This window comes from Balaenoptera borealis, assembly GCF_965194805.1.
Source record: "Balaenoptera borealis genome assembly, chromosome: 7".
In the NCBI taxonomy this organism is placed as follows: Eukaryota; Metazoa; Chordata; class Mammalia; order Artiodactyla; family Balaenopteridae; genus Balaenoptera; species Balaenoptera borealis.
This window is the reverse complement of record NC_138864.1, coordinates 61,453,073-61,474,409: the sequence shown is the minus strand read 5'-3', so window position 1 is coordinate 61,474,409 and position 21,337 is coordinate 61,453,073. Positions and strand designations below refer to the sequence as shown.

At 36.5% G+C, this 21,337-nt stretch overlaps 1 protein-coding gene and 1 long non-coding RNA gene across 3 annotated transcripts in view; one reads left to right on the top strand and one right to left on the bottom strand.

Moving 5' to 3' along the window:
• AGMO (alkylglycerol monooxygenase) overlaps positions 1-21,337 on the bottom strand; it is a 381,715-nt gene that overhangs the window by 97,284 nt on the left and 263,094 nt on the right. The window lies entirely within an intron of this gene.
• The window catches only part of LOC309631839, a 31,794-nt gene continuing 28,790 nt past the window's right edge, over positions 18,334-21,337 (top strand). Inside the window, exon 1 of the long non-coding RNA XR_014246600.1 lies at positions 18,334-21,337. This exon is cut by the window's right edge and continues 27,634 nt beyond it. This is a non-coding gene — a long non-coding RNA (uncharacterized lncRNA).

The following is a 21,337-nucleotide window of genomic DNA, read 5'->3' as shown; positions in this document are numbered from 1 at the left end:
TCCCGTGCAGGGGGTGTGGGTTTGATCTCTGGTCAGGGAGTTATGATTCCACATGCCTCAGGACCAAAAAATCAAAACATAAAACAAGCAATATTGTAACAAATTCAATAAAGACTTAAAAAAAAATGGTCCACATCAAAAAAAAATCTTAAAAAAAAAAAAAGAATGGAGCTGTGAAATAAAAATATTTTCAGACAAACAAAAACTTGGAAAGTCCACTGCCAGCCAACAGCCCCTGAAGGAAATTCTTCTGAACTTCATCAGAAGAAAAGTGACTGAGACAGAAGGTCAGAGATGCAGAAAAAATACAGAAAAAGAGATGGTTAACATGTGGGAATGTCTACATGAACACTCAGTATGTAACGAAAAACTATGATCAATGTCTTAAGGGGCTAAAAATGAAAACAAGTTTTAGGTGAACAGAGAAAGCCCTTTTATGATTTGTCCTTTTTCATGGCAATAAAGGCATGTTTCTCACTGATCCCCTGTAATAATAGTTTTAATAAAAATAAATCCTCCCTCATTGACTTTCTATTAACTACATTCCAGACATACTGCTAAACAATTTACAGTTACTACCCTCAGTCCTATGAGGTAACTACTATTAAACACATTTACAAATGAGGAAACAAAACAGAAAGTTTACATAACATTTAAATATTCTAAAACTAGTAAGCAGTTGGGCCCAGATTTATCTTACTTTTGTCAGTATAATTTTCAAAAAAACCCACATCCTAACAGCTAGGCTTCCTGAAAAGATTGGGGAATTTTTACTAACAGATATGCGTGTATTTTAGAGAGTGAAAGGATTTAAGGTTCTGATAAACACAAAATTTAGTTCAATAAAGCAACTGCTTCATGAACTCAAACACAAAGAAGAGAGACAAGGTAAAACAATAATGTCATAGTAATATAGTGACATAATTCACAGACAGACATTTATTTTGTTCAGTAACTTAGGAAAATAGGCCAAAAACCCCAGTAAAATATGTATGTTTAAAGTTTGTAAATGTTTATTTTATATACCTAAATCTAAAATTAAAAAATGAAAACACCTACATTGTACTATAAATCAAATTTTATCCTTCAAAAATTTAATGAAATTTTTCTTGTATCTATCATAAACTGAGGCCTTTTTCCCCCAGTTCATTGGAACATAATCTAATCATTTTTTCTTGATTTATTCTTAAAATTTTATTTATGACATATCAAAAAACAGTATACAAATATTTATAAAGTGTACTGCAGTAGGTTGGGTAATGACCCCCCAAAGATGTCCATGCCCTAATCTCGGGGATTGTGAGTACATTGCCTTACATGGCAAAAGGGATTCTGCAGATATAATTAAGTTTATAAACCTTAAGATAGGAAGATCATCCTGAATTATGCAGATGGACCCAATCTAATCACCTGAGTCCTTGAAAGCAGTGAAATTTCTCTGGCTAGAGGCAAAAGAGGAGAAAAAATATGTAGCAGAAAAGGAAATCAGAGATTTCAAACCTGAGAAGGATTTAATATGTCACTACACTACTAGCTCTGAGATGCAGAGGTCTTAATGTAGGGATTGGAGGGAGGGCTTTTGGCAATTAAGAGCAGCCCCTAGCTGATAGACAGCAAAAAAAAATGGGAATGTCAGTCCTACAACCACTAGGCTCTGGGTTTTATCAACAATCTAAATGAACTTGGAGTAAATTTTTCCTAAAGCCTCCTGATAAGAACCCAGCAGACTGACACCTTGATTTTGCCCTTTGAAACTTGGAGCAGAGGAAAGAGCTGAGCCAACCCAGACTTCTGACATGCAGAGCTGTGAAATCATAAATCTTTGTTGTTTTAAGCCATTAAATTTGTGGTCATTTGTTATTGCAACAATAGATAACATACATGCAGCAAAACATTTAAAGTAAAATTGAAGTGCAAGTGAAGAGAAAAGCAAAACATATGTGGATATTTGCTGCATATTTGACTCTCGGCTATTTAGCAACCAACACAAATAGAAAAATAAAACCAGTTACAAAATTAACAGACATCAATACATAAGACAGATATAAATGAGTTTGTCAAGATTACATAACTATACCTGTTAACTTCCTAAAGAGGACCATAATGAAGAATGTCAACTATATCCATAGAGTAAATAGATTTTAAAAGACCATCACACCATTTTTCATAATTTTCTTAATTGTAGGTCAACTTCACAATAATTTAGCAGTTTAATAAATGTCGAAAAACAAGACCTTTCTAATATCTGAAATTTCAGTTATCTAGAGAAACAATTTCTAAATGATGTTCCAAGAAGCATTAATTTTGAGAGATATTATTAGAAGCAATATTGTCGATTAGAACACCATGCACCAGTTATCAATGCCAGGGGAGTACTCCAATTCCACGGAGGAGAGCAAAGATCATCACAATGCCAGCCACCAGGAAGAGAGGTCCAAACACTTCTGCCCACTGCATCTTGGTATAGGAATCGCCAAGGAAAACACAACACAGTCAAGCACTGGGTGGAAAAATGCTTTAAATAAGGAAGAGAAGAGTCAGGGCAAGATCAGCACCAATAGTGTGCATCAGTTCCTACATGGCTAGTGGGTCCTCTTGGCAGTGGAAACAGAGCAATTAGCTTAGCACCCCTCTCTTATGCAGTAGAAAGACCCCTTCTCCTCCTGCATGGAGTCTGAAATACAGAAGCCTGTGGGACACTGACACACATACTAAAGCAGAACAAAGGAGGGCTCACTGAGTCTGAAATAGAGAAAGATGTTCCCATTCAAGGTGATAAACCCTGCATAGTCTGTGTAGGCACTTTATCTCTAGGTAAAGAAGTGTTCCAGGCCAAAGATCTATTCTTTTGTGGTTGCATGGGTGTCTTAAAGACTGCCCATGAGACTGCGTTCTTTCCTAACAAATATGCAAAAAAAATTTTTCATTAGATCACTAGGCAAAGGGGATCTCAATAAAGTAAACATATTTTTTGCTGTACGATATTGAAGTCCTTAATAGGCTATACATTTACTCTTTAACTTTGTAAGCAATATAATTTTTAGCAAGAAATCCAAGAAAAAAAGTTTCAAAGTAGATTCCTGTGTAACTTAATAAATCAGTCCACTTTACAGGTTTACTGACTGTATGTCACTTAAATTATTATTTTTTTAATTTTAGGCAGTATGTAGATAGCATAATTCACTGTCTGCCAGTGGCATTCCAGTTTCACAGTAGTAAAACCAAATTGTCTTCACATAAAGAGAATGTTTAGCTTTTTGCTTTCTATAACTGGCAAGATGGACATAGGAAAAAAGAAATACATCAAGTATATCCACATGTGGCATTGTTATTAAACCATAAGTACTTTAGAAAAAACTTTCAATTTACAACTCTGCTTTTCCCCCAATCAGTCAAGTGAATCTTCCTTGTGACTGACTCTCAAAATAGTAACTTTGACTTTCATTTTAGTAAATTCTGTCATTATTTAGCACAAATCAGACAAATATTCCACTACATTGCAGATCAATATTAACTTAATCTTTGTTATTTTTAAGATTATTTTTGACTGGAACTGTATATCTAACATATATAAGGTATAAATTTATGACCCTGAAAAGTAGTCAATTCCATAATCCCAGGACACTGTGAAAGCTTATTTAACCAACTGCAACATGACCATTGGCAGACGTCTAGATGAAACCAGAAGCTTATATTTAGTGTTGGGACATAAAATAAATGCAGACTAGAATAAATCAATATGAGGAATCCAGTTTTCATTATTAAATCAGCAGTGGGAAAAGGCAAAAGGTTTAAATTCCACTCAAGTTATTGGGTTCAAAATCATCTTGTAATAAGAGAAATTTCCTAACCTATTGGTTGGTCTAAACTTCCTTACCATTTTAAAAACCTGTTAAATCCTCTTAAAGATGAACTTGATTGGAGTGAACGTGAACACATTATTATTAAAGCCACTAATAGTAAAGTAAAATATCCCAGAAGACTTTCATTCATTTATTAATTTCCAAACACAGTCGGCAGTTATTTGATACAAGTGTCTGGTATAGCAGTGGTCCCCAACCTTTTTGGCACCAGGGACCAGTTTTGTGGAAGACAATTTTTCCACAGATGGGAGGTGGGGGGGTGATGGTTCAGGCAGTAATGCAAGCGATGGGGAGCGATGGAGAGCGGCAGATGAAGCTTTGCTTGCTCGCCCACTGCTCACCTCCTGCTGTGTCGCCCGGTTCCTAACAGGCCGCAGCCCGGTACTGGTCCGCGGCCCGGGGGTTGGGTACCCCGCGGTATAGCAAGCAGGAGAAGAGAATTTGCCACTCAGTAAAGCAATGGTAGTATTCAATGAATAGCACCATTTAATAATTTCCACGGGAAGGGATTCAGAAAGGTTTCTTTTTTTTTTTTTGATATTTTGAATTTTATTTTATTTATTTTTTTATACAGCAGGTTCTTATTAGTTATCTATTTTATACATATTGGTGTATACATGTCAATCCCAATCTCCCAATTCATCACACCACCACCACCACCACCCCCCCACCCCACCAACCCCCGCCCGCCGCTTTCCCCCCTTGGTGTCCATACGTTTGTTCTCTACATCTGTGTCTCTATTTCTGCCCTGCAAACCGGTTCATCTGTACCATTTTTCTAGGTTCCACATATATGCATTAATATACGATATTTGTTTTTCTCTTTCTGACTTACTTCACTCTGTATTCTTTGTTACATACAAATACAAAAGATTAAAAAGTCTCAGAACTGTCCATCATGTGAGTTTTATTCTAACACAAGGCAATCAAGTTCAGGTTTCTGCTGATAAAGATAGAGACTTGGATATATACTGTATCTCTCAAAATGGTATTATTTAAAAATGTATCCGTTTAAAGATAAAAATACCTTGCTGGCCTTGAATTCCTAAACCATATTTTCGGACAGGTGGATATGTTTGCAAATGAGTTCACAAAAATTAAATATTATCAAATTAAGAAAAATATGGAAGATCTAATACTATTTTTCTTCCAACCTTGAAAGAAATTTCTCTTATACGTCTTGTCAGATTTTAGGATTGGTTTGGTAAGCACCATCCGTGGAGTCCGTTCACGAAGAAATTTAATTCCAATTTAATCACGGTATGATTTAATTTAAAATGTTTTAAAACATATGGACTAGAATTATGTTCTACATTGTCTCAAAACCCTTTTTCTTTTCTTGCCTTTACCCAGCTTCTTAAAGAAGCTGGTAAATATGCTTTTTTACCTAACTAGTAATTCAGAAAACTCTAGAATTAGTCTTGAAGTTGTTCACATTAAATTCTCTAATGCTTTCCTAATTATCAAATTCAGTTACCCTTTGCTCAGTGCTCATCCTATTTGGTCATTCTTACAGTGCTACTCATTATCTCTTCTTGAAACTCTTTCTCCCTTTGACTTCCATGATCCTACTTTATTCCTGCTTCCACCACTGATTATTGCCAAAATCTCTCAGTGGGGCTTTTCCTTCACCCTCTTTTTCCTCTACCAGCCTCGTCCCGACCTAAATTCCTCCTACTCATTTCTATTCTACACAAAATTGATTGTTGATGCCTTCCTATGAAATTTCCTCTTTGATGAATGGCCATCTTGGTAATCACTCCTCCAGTGAAGAAACTAAAAAAGTGAGACAAAATCATTTTAAAATATTTTGGGGGAAATTAAAGAATGCTTGTGTGGCATTATCAGAGCAAGCAATGGGAGAGGATGGAAATCCAGAGAAGTGAGTCCAACATTCAGGATTCTCTTGCTCTCACTGAATTTACCAACTGGGAGAGGATGGAGTGATGAAAATCAAAGTCTAGGTTCTCCCAAAGGAGTGACCCTGGTGAATCAACCCTGAATTTGAACTGAAGACCGAAAGGATGCATCCTAGGACTGACAGGATAAGCCAAGTAAACCATGCTTTGCATGCTCTGAAGCTGGTTTTGAAACATGTATGTAGAAAATATCATGCCTCAAGGTTGAATTAAGGTTATCTGGATTGTTAGAGACTATGCCAATGGTAATTTAAGATCCTCTTTGGTGGATTTTCCTAGGACTCATTAATCTCTATAAATTAAACTTTTTATGGCTGAGTAATATTCCATTGTATATATGTGATATTACTCAGCCATAAAAAGAAACGAAATTGAGTTATTTGTAGTGAGGTGGATGGAGTTAGGGTCTGTCATACAGAGTGAAGTAAGTCAGAAAGAGAAAAACAAATACCGTATGCTAACACATATATATGGAATCTAAGAAAAAAAAAGGTAATGAAGAACCTAGGGGTAAGATGGGAATAAAGACACAGACCTACTAGAGAATGGACTTGAGGATATGGGGAGGGGGAAGGGTAAGCTGTGGCAAAGTGAGAGAGTGGCATGGACATATATACACTACCAAATGTAAAATAGATAGCTAGTGGGAAGCAGCCGCATAGCACAGGGAGATCAGCATGGTGCTTTGTGACCGCCTGGGGGGGTGGGATGGGGAGGGTGGGAGGGAGGGAGACACAAGAGGGAAGAGATATGGGAACATATGTATATGTATAACTGATTCACTTTGTTATAAAGCAGAAACTAACACACCATTGTAAAGCAATTATACTCCAATAAAGATGTTAAAAAAAATAGTTGAAATTTAAAAAAAATAAATAAATAAACTTTAAATTTAATATCTATCACACAATTAAAAATCACCAGAAACATAGGAGAGAAGACTCCACGAATGAGAAGCAAGAGAAATGAAAGACAACAGGATAGAATCTTAGGTACTAAAAGATATTGGTATTATTTGATATAGATTATAGATACATATCTTTAATATTTTTAAGGAGGTATATGCCAAGCTTCAGTGTTGTTGATGGAAAACGGTAAAGTTACATAAAAGATATGAAAAAGAACTAGCTAGATATAGAAACAAAAAATACAACAATTCAGTGGTTTTTGCTTTGGAGCAAATTAGACATATATGAAGTAAAAAGAGATGAAGTCGAGTATAAACCTAAAAAGTCAATCCAGAGTAAAATTCAGGAGGTGGAGGACAGGAGTGAAGGTGAGAGGACGAAACAGAAGGGAGTGTAAAAGGACACAATAATGAAGTTTTAAAATATGTTTAATTAGAGTTTTAGGATGAGATGGCAGAGAGAATGCATCAGAAGCAGTATTTAAAGGGATTAAAGGCAAGAATTTCCCAAACTGATGAAAGACATCAATTCATAACTTTAAGAAACCCAGAGAATCCTAAGCAAATAAATAAAAAGAATCTAAAACCAGATGTAATTTAGTGAAACTGCAGAAAACCAAAGACAAAATCTTCAAAGTAGCCAGAGAAGCTGTAACATAGTCACCTCTGTAGGTGAAAATTCTAATACCTTGATTCTTTTCCCAAGTCTTCTCATACTAGTTCTACAACTGAATAGAAATTTTGCCTTTAAATATTCTAAGTGAGTTATAGTTAAGTTTGTATAAAGAAAAAAAAAAGGACATTAAATCACTCAACTCTCCATTTACACATTAAAATGTTCACATTGCATTTTCATAATATGAAAATAATAAAAATGAACATTAAATATAAACTTAGAGAGGATTTATTTCCTAAATGGTTAAATTTCCAAAGTAGCTCAACATTCTTGTTTTCCCTGTCTTTACTGGGAAATGAACTGACAGCCATTATTAAATGAGATGATAGATGTCACAGAGTGTTACGTAAGTCCTATTAAATGCATGGATATAAATGAGCTTGAAAAAACAACCTCCAAATTAGAAAAACAGAAAAAGCACAAGCTTTCCCTTTCTGATCAGAGAAATCAAATTAAGAAAACGACTGTGTTTAACATAATTGTCAAATATATGTTACATTTGGGTTATATAGCAAGTTTTTTTAGTCTGCAAAAACACAAAGTTTAAATGTTGTATGACTTTTTTAACGTGAAGCTAAATGTTATGGAAATTGTCTTAAATAACTCTGCTAAGAAACTAACTCTAAATCCACTCACCCCATTTCATTCAAGCCCCTATTCTGGCAGAGAGAGAGATGGAGACACCTCCAGAGATGATTCTTTGTACAATTTACAATTCTTTTATGAAATTCAAAAGCTCTGAAATCCAACTGTTATGTCTGTGTGTATGTGCATGTTTCTTATTTTATTTTGCCATAGAACTTAACTGGAATTGACATAAGGCTATTTATATTTTTCATTTAGACAAAAATTTGCCCAATTTTTTTTTTTGGCTGGCAAATTTGCTACAAAAAGTATTGATTGCTGGACTAAGGGTGCTGCAACAGACCCCCTAGGGGTGTTGCATAATACATGGTACATGTACTTTTTAAAAGCTCTAAAATATCCCGGATTCTAAACACATCTGGCACTAAAGGTTTCCAAGTGGGATATATTCTTACACGAAGCAATGGCGAGGATCTGCTGGTGGCAAAGGCTTATATATACATCATCACCTCCAAATAAGAACAGGTATGTCCAACATTAATTAAGAAAGGAGCTCTTGATGGTTTTCTTGGGGCAGGGGGCAGGGGCAAAAGACGACTGCATGATATAAAGAAAGTACGCATCTCTACAGTTTGCACTTGTAGATAAGACAATTTGCTGAAAATTTTGCATTTAACAGTGTAAGATATAAAAAATTTAAAAGACATATATCACTGCTACATTTAGAAGACATCTATTCAACAAAAATAAACTTTAAACTTTAATAGAAAAAAGAAAGACAAATGAGACCTGAGATTTTGTTTCAATACTTTTTTTCTGTAACTTGAATTTAAGGAGATTCTGAAAATATGGGTAGATTGGTTATTATTCTCCATAGGCTAGTAAGCTGGCTATTTTTTTCTGCTTTAACCTTCATACCAGACCCTCTCCTCAGAGCCGAAAATCTTGGGCTATGACAATGGAAAATTAGGTGTTTATTCTTTTTCCTACTGGGTTTTCTAGAGTAATAAAGTTATTGAAAATGGAAATAAACTAAACAAAATAGGTTAGGCTTTTAAAAAAAAATTCTAGGCAGAAGAGCTCAGACTTCCCAAAAGGCAAGAAAATCCCCACGTACCTGGGTAGGGCAAAAGATAAAACAGAGACAAAAGAATAGGGACAGGACCAGCACCTCTGGGAGGGAGCTGTGAAGGAGGAAAAGTTTCCACACACTAGGAAGCCCCTTCACTGGTGGAGACTATGGGTTGGTGTGGGGGAAGCTTTGGAGCCACAGAGGAGAGCGCAGCAACAGGGTTGCAGAGGTCAAAGCGGAGAGATTCCCGCACAGAGGACTGGTGCCGACCAGCACTCACCAGCCCGAGAGGCTTGTCTGCTCCCCTGCAGGGGCGGACGGGGGCTGGGAGCTGAAGCTTGAGCTTCAGAGGTCGGATCCCAGGGAGAGGACTGGGGTTGGCTGCATGAACACGGCCTGAAGGGGGCTGTGTGCCACAGCTAGCCAAGAGGGAGTCCGGAAAAAAGTCTGGAGCTGCCTAAGAGGCAAGGTACCATTGTTTCAGGGTGCATGAGGAGAGGAGATTCCTTCTCTGTCTGCCCAAAGAAGGCAGAGCACCGCCTAAACGACCTCCAGAGATGGGTGCGAGCCGCAGCTATCAGCTTGGACCCCAGAGACGGGCATGAAATGCTAACGCTGCTGCTGCAGCCACCAAGAATCCTGTGCGCAAGCACAGGTCACTATCCATACCCCCTGAGAACCTGTGCAGCCCGCCAGTGCCAGGGTCCCGTGATCCAGGGACAACTTCCCCGGGAGAACACAAGGTGCGCCTCAGGCTATTGCAAAGTCACAGCAGCCTCTGTTGCCGCAGGCTCACCCTGCATCCATACCCCTCCCTCCCCCTGACCTGAGTGAGCCAGAGCCCCCTAATCAGCCGCTGCTTTAAACCTGTCCTGCGTGGGCAGGGAACAGATGCCTGAGGGTGACCTACAAACAGAGGCGGGGCCAAAATCAAAGCTGAACCCCAGGAGCTGTGCAAACACAGAAGAAAAAGGGAAATTTCTCCATGCAGCCTCAGTAGCAGCAGATTAAATCCCCACAGCAACTTGATGTACCCTTCATCTGTGGAATACCTGAATAGACAACGAATTGTCCCAAAATTGAGGCAGTGGACTTTAGGAGCAAATGTACACTTGCGGTTTGCTGTCTATGACAGATTTGTTTCTGATATTTATGTTTATCTTAGTTTAGTTTTTAGCGCCTGTTATCATTGGTGGATTTGTTTATTGGTTTGGTTGCTCTCTCTTTTTTTAATTATTATCTTTTATGTTAATAATTTTTCTTAATTTTTTTATTTATTATTTTTAAATTTTTATTTATTTATTTATTTCTCCTTTTTCTACTGAGCCATGTGGTGGACAGGGTCTTGGTGCTCTGCCTGACGTCAGGACTGAGACTCTGAGGTGGGAGAGCCAAGTTCAGGACACTGGACCAATCAGTGAGAGCTCTCCCAGAGATCTCTGTCTCAACGCTAAGACCCAGCTCCACCCAATGGCCAGCAAGCTACAGTGCTGGACACCCTATGCCAAACAAATTGTAAGACAGGAACACAACCCCACCCATTAGCAGAGAGACTGCCTAAAATCATAATAAGGTCATAGACACCCCAAAACACACCACTGGATGTGGTCCTACCCACTGGAGAGAAAAGATCCAGCCCCACCCCCCAGAACACAGGCACCAGTCCCCTCCACCAGGAAGCCTACACAAGACACTGAACCAACCTCACCCACTGGGGGCAGACACCAAAAACAACGGGAACTACAAACCTGCAGTATGCGAAAAGGAGAACCCAAACACAATAAGTTAAACAAAATGAGAAGACAGAGAAATATGCAGCAGATGAATGAGCAAGGTAAAAACATACCAAACCAAACATATGAAGAAGAAATAGACAGTATACCTGAAAAAGAATTCAGAGTAATGATAGTAATGATGACCAAAATCTTGGAAATAGAATGGAGAAAATACAAGAAACGTCTAACAAGGACCTAGAAGAACTAAAGAGCAAACAAACAATGATGAACAACACAATAAATGAAATGAAAAATTCTCTAGAAGGAATCAATAGCAGAATAATGAGGCAGAAGAACAGATAAGTGACCTGGAAGGTAAAATAGTGGAAATAACTACCACAGAGCAGAATAAAGAAAAAAGAATGAAAAGAATTGAGGACAGTCTCAGAGACCTCACGACAACATTAAATGCACCAACATTCGAATTATAGGGGTCCCAGAAGAAGAAGAGAAAAAGAAAGGGACTGAGAAAATATTTGAAGAGTTTATAGTTGAAAACTTCCCTAATATGGGAAAGGAAATAGTCAGTCAAGTCCAGGAAGTGCAGAGAGTCCCCTATAGGATAAACCCTAGGAGAAACACACCAAGACACATATTAATCAAACTATCAAAAATTAAATGCAAAGAAAAAATGTTAAAAGCAGCAAGGGAAAAGCAACAAATAACATACAAGGGAATCCCCATAAGGTTAACAGCTGCTCTTTCATCGGAAACTCTGCAAGCCAGAAGGGAGTGGCAGGACATATTTAAAGTGATGAAAGGGAAAAACCTACAACCAAGAGTACTCTACCCAGCAAGGATCTCATTCAAATTTGATGGAGAAATTAAAAACTTTACAGACAAGCAAAAGCTAAGGAATTCAGCACCACCAAACCAGGTTTACAACAAATGCTAAAGGAACTTCTTTAGGCAGGGAACACAAGGGAAGGAAAAGACCTACAAAAACAAACGCAAAACAATTAAGAAAATGGTAATAGGAACACACATATTGATAATTACCCTAAATGTAAATGGATTAAATGCTCCAACCAAAAGACACAGACTGGCTGAATGGATAAAAAACAAGACCCATATACATGCTGTCTACAAGAGACCCACTTCAGACCTAGGGATACATACAGACTGAAAGTGAGGGGATGGAAAAAGATATTCCATGCAAATGGAAATCAAAGGAAAGCTGGAGTAGCAATTCTCATATCAGACAAAATAGACTTTAAAACAAAGACTATTACAAGAGAAAAGAAGGACACTACATAATGATCAAGGGATCGACCCAAGAAGAAGATATAACAATTGTAAATATTTATGCACCCAACACAGGAGCACCTCAATACAAAAGGCAAATACTAACAGCCATAAAAGAGGAAATCGACAGTAACACAATCATAGTAGGGGACTTTAACACCCCACTTCACCAATGGACAGATCATCCAAAATGAAAATAAATAAGGAAACACAAACTTTAAATGATACATTAAACAAGATGGACTTAATTGATATTTATAGGACATTCTATCCAAAAACAACAGAGTACACTTTCTTCTCAAGTGCTCATGGAACATTCTCCAGGCTAGGTCATATCGTGGGTCACAAATCAAGCCTTGGTAAATTTAAGATAATTAGAATCATATGAAGTATGTTTTCCGACCACAATGCTATAAGAGTACACGTCAATTACAGGAAAAATCTGTACAAAATACAAACTCATGGAGGCTAAACAATAAACTACTAAATAACCAAGAGATCACTGAAGAAATCAGAGGAAATCAAAAAATACCTAGAAACAAATGACAATGAAAACACGACAACCCAAAACCTATGGGATACAGCAAAAGCAGTTCTAAGAGGGTAGTTTATAGCAATACAATCCTACCTCAAGAAACAAGAAACATCTCAAAAAACAACCTAACCTTACAGCTAAAGCAATTAGAGAAAGAAGAACAAAAACCCCCCAAAGTTAGCAGAAGGAAAGAAATCATAAAGATCAGATCCGAAATAAATGAAAAAGAAATGAAGGAAACATTAGCAAAGATCAATAAAACTAAAAGCTGGTTCTTTGAGAAGAGAAACAAAATTGATAAACCATTAGCCAGACTCATCAAGGAAAAAAGGGAGAAGACTCAGATCAATAGAATTAGAAATGAAAAAGGAGAAGTAACAACTGACACTGCAGAAATACAAAGGGTCATGAGAGATTACTACAAGCAACTCTATGCCAATAAAATGGACAACCTGGAAGAAATGGACAAATTCTTAGAAAAGCACAACCTTCCGAGACTGAACCAGGAAGAAAGAAAAAATACAAACAGACCAATCACAAGCACTGAAATTGAGACTGTGATTAAAAATCTTCTAGCAAACCCAGGACAAGGTGGCTTCTTGCCCAAGACAAGTTGGCTTCACAGGCGAATTCTATCAAACATTTAGAGAAGAGCTAACACTTATCCTTCTCAAACTCTTCCAAAATATAGCAGAGGGAGGAGCACTCCCAAACTCATTCTACGAGGCCACCATCACCCTGATACCAAAACCAGGTAAAGATATCACATAAAAGAAAACTACAGGCCAGTATCACTGATGAACATAGATGGAAAAATCCTCAACAAAATACTAGTAAACAAAATCCAACAGCACATTAAAAGAATCATGCACCATGATCAAGTGGGGTTTATCCCACGAATGCAAGGATCCTTCAATTTACGCAAATCAATCAATGTGATACACCCTATTAACAAACTGAAGGATAAAAATCATATGATAATCTCAATAGATGCAGAAAAAGCTTTTGACAAAATTCAACACCCACTTATGATAAAAACTCTCCAGAAAGTAGACATAGAGGTAACCTACCTCAACAAAATAAAGGCCATATGTGACAAACCCACAGCCAACATCGTTCTCAATGGTGAAAAACCGAAACCATTTCCTCTAAGATCAGGAACAAGACAAGGTTGTCCACTGTCACCACTATTATTCAACATAGTTTTGGAAGTTTTAGCCACAGCAATCAGAGAAGAAAAAGAAATAAAAGGAATCCAAGTTGGAAAAGAAGATGTAAAGCTGTCACTGTTTGCAGATGACATCATATTATACATAGAGAATCCTAAAGGTGCTACCAGAAAACTACTAGAGCTAATCAATGAATTTGGTAAACCTGCAGGATACAAAATTAATTCACAGAAATCTCTTGAATTCCTACATACTAACAATGAAAAATCTGAAAGAGATATTAAGGAAACACTCCCATTTACCATTGCAACAAAAAGAACAAAATACCTAAGAATAAACCTACCTAAGGAGACAAAAGAACTGTATGCAGAAAACTATAAGACACTGATGAAAGAAATTAAAGATGATACAAACAGATGGAGAGATATACCATGTTCTTGGATTGGAAGAATCAATACTGTGAAAATGACTATACTACTCAAAGCAATCTACAGATTCAGTGCAATTCCTATCAAACTACCAATGGCATTTTTTACAGAACTAGAACAAAAATTTCGCAATTTGTATGGAAACACAAAAGGCCCCGAGTAGCCAAAGCAATCTTGAGAAAGAAAAACAGAGCTGGAGGAACCAGGCTCCCTGACTTCAGACTATACTACAAAGCTACAGTCATCAAGACAGTATGGTACTGGCACAAAAACAGAAATATAGATCAACAGAACAGGATAGAAAGCCCAGAGATAAACCCGCACACATATGGTCACCTTATCTTTGATAAAGGAGGCAAGAATATACAATGGAGAAAAAACAGCCTCTTCAATAAGTGGTGCTGGGAAAACTAGACAGCTACATGTAAAAGAATGAAATTAGAACACTCCCTAACACCATACACAAAAATAAACTCAAAATGGATTAAAGACCTAAATGTAAGGCCAGACACTATAAAACTCTTAATGGAAAACATAGGCAGAACACTCTATGACATAAATCACAGCAAGATCCTTTTTGACCCACCTCCTAGAGAAATGGAAATAAAAACAAAAATAAAGAAATGGGACCTAATGAAACTTAAAAGCTTTTGCACGGCTAAGGAAACCATAAACAAGACGAAAAGACAACCCTCAGAATGGGGGTTGCAAACGAAGCAACTGACAAAGGATTAATCTCCAAAATATATAAGCAGCTCATACAGCTCAACATCATAAAAACAACAACCCAATCCAAAAATGGGCAGAAGATCTAAATAGACATTTGTCCAAAGCAGATACACAGATTGCCAACAAACACATGAAAGGATGCTCAACATCACTAATTAGAGAAATGCAAATCAAAACTACAAGGTTATCACCTCACACCGGTCAGAATGGCCATCATCAAGAAATCTACAAACAATATATGCTGGAGACGGTGTTGAGAAAAGGGAACCCTCTTGTCCTGTTGGTGGGAATGTAAATTGATATAGACAATGGAGAACAGTATGGAGGTTCATTAAAAAACTAAAAATAGAACTACCATATGACCCAGCAATCCCACCACTGGGCACAGACCCTGAGAAAACAATAATTCAAAGAGTCATGTACCACAGTGTTCATTGCAGCACTATTTACAATAATCAGGATATGGAAGCAACCTAAGTGTCCATCAACTTAGGTTGGATAAAGAAGATGTGGCACATATATACAATGGAATATTACACAGCCATAAAAAGAAATGAAATTGAGTTATTTGTAGTGAGGTGGATGGAGTTACAGTCTGTCATACAGAGTGAAGTCAGTCAGAAAGAGAAAAACAAATACCGTATGCTAACACACATATATGGAATCTAAAAAAAAAAAAAAAAAAAAAAGGTTCTGATGAACCTAGGGGCAGGACAGGAATAAAGACGCAGACGTAGAGAATGGACTTGAGGACATGGGGAGGGGGAAGGGTAAGATGGGACGAAGTGAGAGAGTGGCATGGACATATATACACTACCAAATGTCAAATAGATAGCTAGTGGGAAGCACCTGCATAGCACAGGGAGATCAGCTCGGTGCTTTGTGACCACCTAGAGGGGTGGTATAGGGAGGGTGGGAGGGCGACGCAAGAGGGAGGGGATATGGGGATATATGTATACATATAGCTGAATCACTTTGTTATACAGCAGAAACTAACACAACATTGTAAAGCAACTATACTCCAATAAAGATGTTAAAAAATTTTTTTAATTACTACGGGAAACTTTATTTCCTCGTTGAATAGAAATATATGATTGATACGAAAAATGCGATACCAAATAACACATCATGAGCAAATGTCAATTAAAAAATCAAATACACTTTATGAATCTTAATGAAAAATTGTCAGATGTATGTCATACCAAATGGGATAGGAATGGGCCAATAAGAGGTGAAGAGAATAAAAGCGCAAGTTATCATGACTGGTAAATTCTGATTTAAATATACTATATTAACTTTTTTCTGTGTAAAGAAAATAGTAAGCCATATACACATAACTATGAAGATCAACCTGTATAACCTAAAAAACAATTAAAGGATAGAAATTAGGCATACCTAATGCTTAAATAAATACCTCATACTTCAAGAATAGTGCAATCTTTGGAGTAATAAGAATTCTTTTAAACTTCCAATATAAAAAGACAATAAGCAAATATACTGATAAAGAATAATCTTGTTTTTCATAGTATAGTTAAGAGCAGAACAAATTTATTAAATAATCTGCACAGATACAGGCAATTTACCTTAAGAATGTGTTACAACAGTCAGAAACAAATTAATTAACTGTTCAAGTTTTTGTATATTTTTTGTATTGTTTTGTTTTTTAATTCTTTGATATGAAAGAATTAGAGGAAGGCATACTGGGAAAAAAATAACCATCATGCGAGAAATCCCATTACCTTCCTTTTAAGGGGGTAAGAGAAAAACTGAGATGAAAAATACAGTGTGTACAATATGAACATTTAATATGGAGACGGTAGGAGGGATGCTGTCAAATTATACTGATCTTTCCAGTTTTATTTTAAAACATTTGTTGTTCTTTATGGTTTCTTTCTTTAAACAATTGATATATCTCTGATTCCATGCTACAGAAACCTAGTGAAATATTCAGGTAGGATACTAAAATACTCCCAATCTTTTATAATATTTAGATACAAAATAACTTGGATATTCACAGATCATTCAGGGCTCTCTCTTGAGCTTGGAGTTTGTGACTTTTGCCAGAGCAAAGGGTTGCATGATGGAAAAGCATGCCTCCAGACTCTGGGCTTTAAAGCAGCTATGTAGTGGGTGACTAGGAGAAAGCCCCATGATACTGAACTAGATACTCTTATGATGTTATACTTACTTTAACATGGTGGTATTATCAAAACAGACGTGAGATACTGTCAAATATGTGTTTTTTTGGCTTTAAGTTCATTTAACCACAGACAACAGCCAGAAAGTGAATATTTCTTGATAAAGGCATAAAGAAAGCACGGATATGGCTTGTTTGTGGACTTTGAGGAGACTTGATTAAAATGGAGTCTAAAAAAAAAAAAAAACAACAACAAAAAATGGAGTCTATCTTTGGAAAAAAATGGGAAAGGCAGTTAGTTAGCAAATGAGAATATATCACCAAGATGTTGAGTGCTAGGCAGAACCATTTAGAGTTGTTTGAGGGGAAAACTTTGAATTATATTTACTCTCATCTTTCTCCCCATGCCCCAAATTTGCAGAGAAAGTAAAAGACTTCCTTTTGTTGGAAAAAAAAGACTAGTTTAGGCCAACACTTCTATCAAATAATTGTGCTTATCACCCCACAGCAGTAACTTGTCACTCAGCTACTACCATCAGGCCTTCTGCTCTGTGAAAGTCGATATCAAGGGAATGAGAACGTAACTAAGCCACAGCCTGGGCAAAAATATTGGCAAAAGAAACATCTAGAAAAAGAAAAATTCTGGAGACAGTAAACAGATCAGTGGTTGCCAGGGATTGGGGGGAAGGAAGGAGTAAATCTGGCACAAAGAATTGTTAGAGCAGTTAAAACACTCTGGATGGTACTATAATGATGGATACATGATATTACACATGTGTCCAAGCCCACAGAATGTACAACATCGAGTGAGCCCTAATGTAAACTATAAACTTGGGATGATTTTGATGTGTCAATGTGGGTTACAATTGTAACAAATGGACCACTCTCGCGGGGAATATTGATAATGGGTGAGGCTATGCATGTGAGAAGGCACAAAGTGTATGGGAAATCTCTTTACTTTCTTCTCAATTTTGCTGTGAACATAAAATTGCTCTTAAAAGATAAAGTCTTTAATTTAAAAAAAAGTCACTCTTGAGAAATATATATTAGATATATAGAGTTGGCCTTACGCAGAGATGTTCAGATTTTATATCCAAACCAAAATGCATTTTAAATTTGCAATGACACTTTTATTGGGAAGGTTTTAGAAGTGAATAAATTGTATCCATTTAATCTAATATTTTCAGATATACATAATTATAAATATTAACAAGTATATGTTTAATATGTTTTATATGTTTAATATTTATATTACAATTAATTTATATTACAATTTAATATTTATATTACAATTTAATACATAATTATACCTGTAATAGTTTAATAAGTGAGGGATGAAGGCATCTCAGATTAAAATTTACTATAAAAAGCTGGTAAGACAATTGTTTTTTTAAACTAACTTCCCTCACAAAATTCACATCCAAACTGATCTGATAAAGAGTAAAACACCCTAGACACACACACACACACACACACACACACACACACACACAATCATATGTATGTACACACAGGCAAATGACAATATCTTAATTCATCAGGACTTTAAAATATATTTAAGGAAAAAACTGTTGAAACAGGAGAAAATAACAACTCAAGACACTGAAAGAAATACCATGTAAGAAGTAAAATGCTTAAATTGAAAATATAGTATTGTACTTTACCACTTCGCATCTTACTTTTAGCTAGTCACCTTAGATTTTTCACCCAATTCTAACTTTCTTTAATTATATCATTGTTTCATTAATTTGTTATTATTATTATTTTTTGCTCATAAGCTTTATCATTTTTTGAACCATGAGACAATTTATGACATCTTAGCTTGATTGTGCAATTTGTGTCTGTCCTCTTGAATGACAAAAAAAATGAAGAAACCAAAAGAACAAAAACTTACAAAAATGGATATTCACTGTAATTACTGTGTAGGTTAAATTTTACAAAGCAGAAGAAATAAAATAGTCTCATTAGAAGCGGTACAAAACTAATATGGTGGAAACAAGTTTTTAACCTTGGATATTAGTGTTTCTTAGAAAGAATATAAAACTTAATTCATAGTGTTCTCAAGATGCAAACTCTATGAAATATATTTTTTTAAGGTTCTGGGAAAATGGTAAAAACTTACAGTTACCTTCTGCCACTAGATGGAGCCTGGGCATCTATACAGCAAAATTCTCACCAAGTTTACATTTGGCTATATTTGATTACTTAGAAACTGACATAGAGCAGTTTAATATGAATGGGGGGAAGGGGAAATAGGTGATTTTTAGACTGTAGTATCTTGGCAAAATGTAAATTAATTCAAAGTTGACATTACTTTGTCTCTTTAGACTCCCCTTTCCTGAATATAGATTCTCCAACACAAAACCCACAGACCTCTTTACTTGTGTACCTGCCTCTCAATGTTCTATCTGTTCTGCAAAGACTTCTCTAGAGCTTTCAATAATGCTTTTAAGATGATTCTACCTCCATTTATCTTATTTTTTTCTGAACTGACTGATCATATGAAGCATTCATTCTTGATCTTGATCATATAGTATCTCTTACATGTGGTTATAATGATTTCACTTAAAGAAGTGGCCTTCTCTCTTGTGAGGAGATGACAAAACTCTAGGATCACCACTTTGGAATGGACATCAACTTCAAAAATACAAATGGCCTACTTGAGACAAACAGATACCATCCATTTGTTGTGGGTTGCATCTTTAGGCCTCTGGGAAGTAGGGTAATCATAGGAGAAGGGTTTCTGTGTGCAACAGGTATGGTGAAAAAGAAAAAAACAGAGATTTCTTGCATCCTGCCTTCAATAATTCAACTTGTCAGACTGCCAGGTATTATATTGGAAAAGATTTAAAAACTGTAGTCCCAGCACTAACATAGGAAAGATTTTGTGAAATGCTGGAAAGTTTACAACTTTCCAGAGAATAGAATTTTGGCTTTTGTAGACTTAATGTAAATTATTTCAATTCTTTTTGATCAATCCTGAAAGTTCACAATGTTTAGTATTTGTAATTATGCTGAGGCAAAGGTTTGAACCCCACGTTGTATTATGAAGCCCTTGTACAGGAATGAACCTCTTAGCTTAAGAGTAGGTCTAGTTAACTGCCTAGAATACACATAGCAACTCAGCTCTGTTCTCAACTTACTATGTATGGAAGAAATGTTTTGTGACTTCTCTGTCGAAGACCACCTAAATGATATTTTCTGTTTTATATTTGCAGTTAGGAGAAAGAACACTAAAACTGAAAAATCAGGCTAGGGTTCAGAGAAGGTCAGGGTTCAGAGAAGAAGGAGGAACCAGTGTTTGAGGAGACAAAACACCTTGGGATAGGGAGACTGTATCAGCTACCAAAAAGACTACTTGAACCTGAATTCCAGAAAGAAAAGGAGCAAGTGTGCGGATGACCAGACTTGGCCTAATGCATCTTCCTGGAGCCTCACTTGCTCACGTGCAAAGATCATTTGTTCAGCACCAACAGTGTGTCAGCCACTGAGTTAAGGAGGCTGCATATCCTTTATTGCAACTCAGTTATGAAACTTAGGAGTTTAATGCAAAAGAAAAGGTTAGAAAAGAGACAACTATAGCACACTGATATAGGAAACATAAATTACAATGGGCGACTACAGGAAGGTTATCTACCTTTGGGGTGTATATAGTTTGGAAGTAGGAGCGAGAGAGTAGAGGCCTCTATGAGACAATGGTAAGCTCATTTCTTAAGCTATTAAAAATTCAGGCAAATTTAAAAAAGAGGATTGTCATTGAAGAACAAGGAAAGGAGATATTTCCCACATGAGTAGCCCGTACTCAGGCTAGAGTAACTATGAAAAATGCATTCCTTCAAAGAGGAAGATACCAGGATAACTGAAAGAAAAATCTGGTGTTGGAGAAGCTAATTAAAAAGGATCTTATTATACTAAGCCTGATGCCCAGAAGCAGTCACTGAGGGTTTTAGACAGGCGAAGGAAACTCATTATGTTTTTATTTCAAAATAATCAATATTCATTTTAAAGCTAAGTTTTCAAGTGATTTTTTAAACAATTTAATTAATTAATTAATTAATTTATTTATTGGCTGTGTTGGGTCTTCGTCGCAGTGCACCAGCTTCTCATTGTGGTGGCTTCTCTTGTTGCAGAGCATGGGCTCTAGGTGCGTGGACTTCAGTAGTTGTGGCTCACCGACTCAGTAGTTGTGGCTCACGGGCTCTAGAGTGCAGGCTCAGTAGTTGTGCACAGGTTTAGTTGCTCCGCGGCATGTGGGATCTTCCCAGACCAGGGCTCAAACCCGTGTCCCCTGAATCAG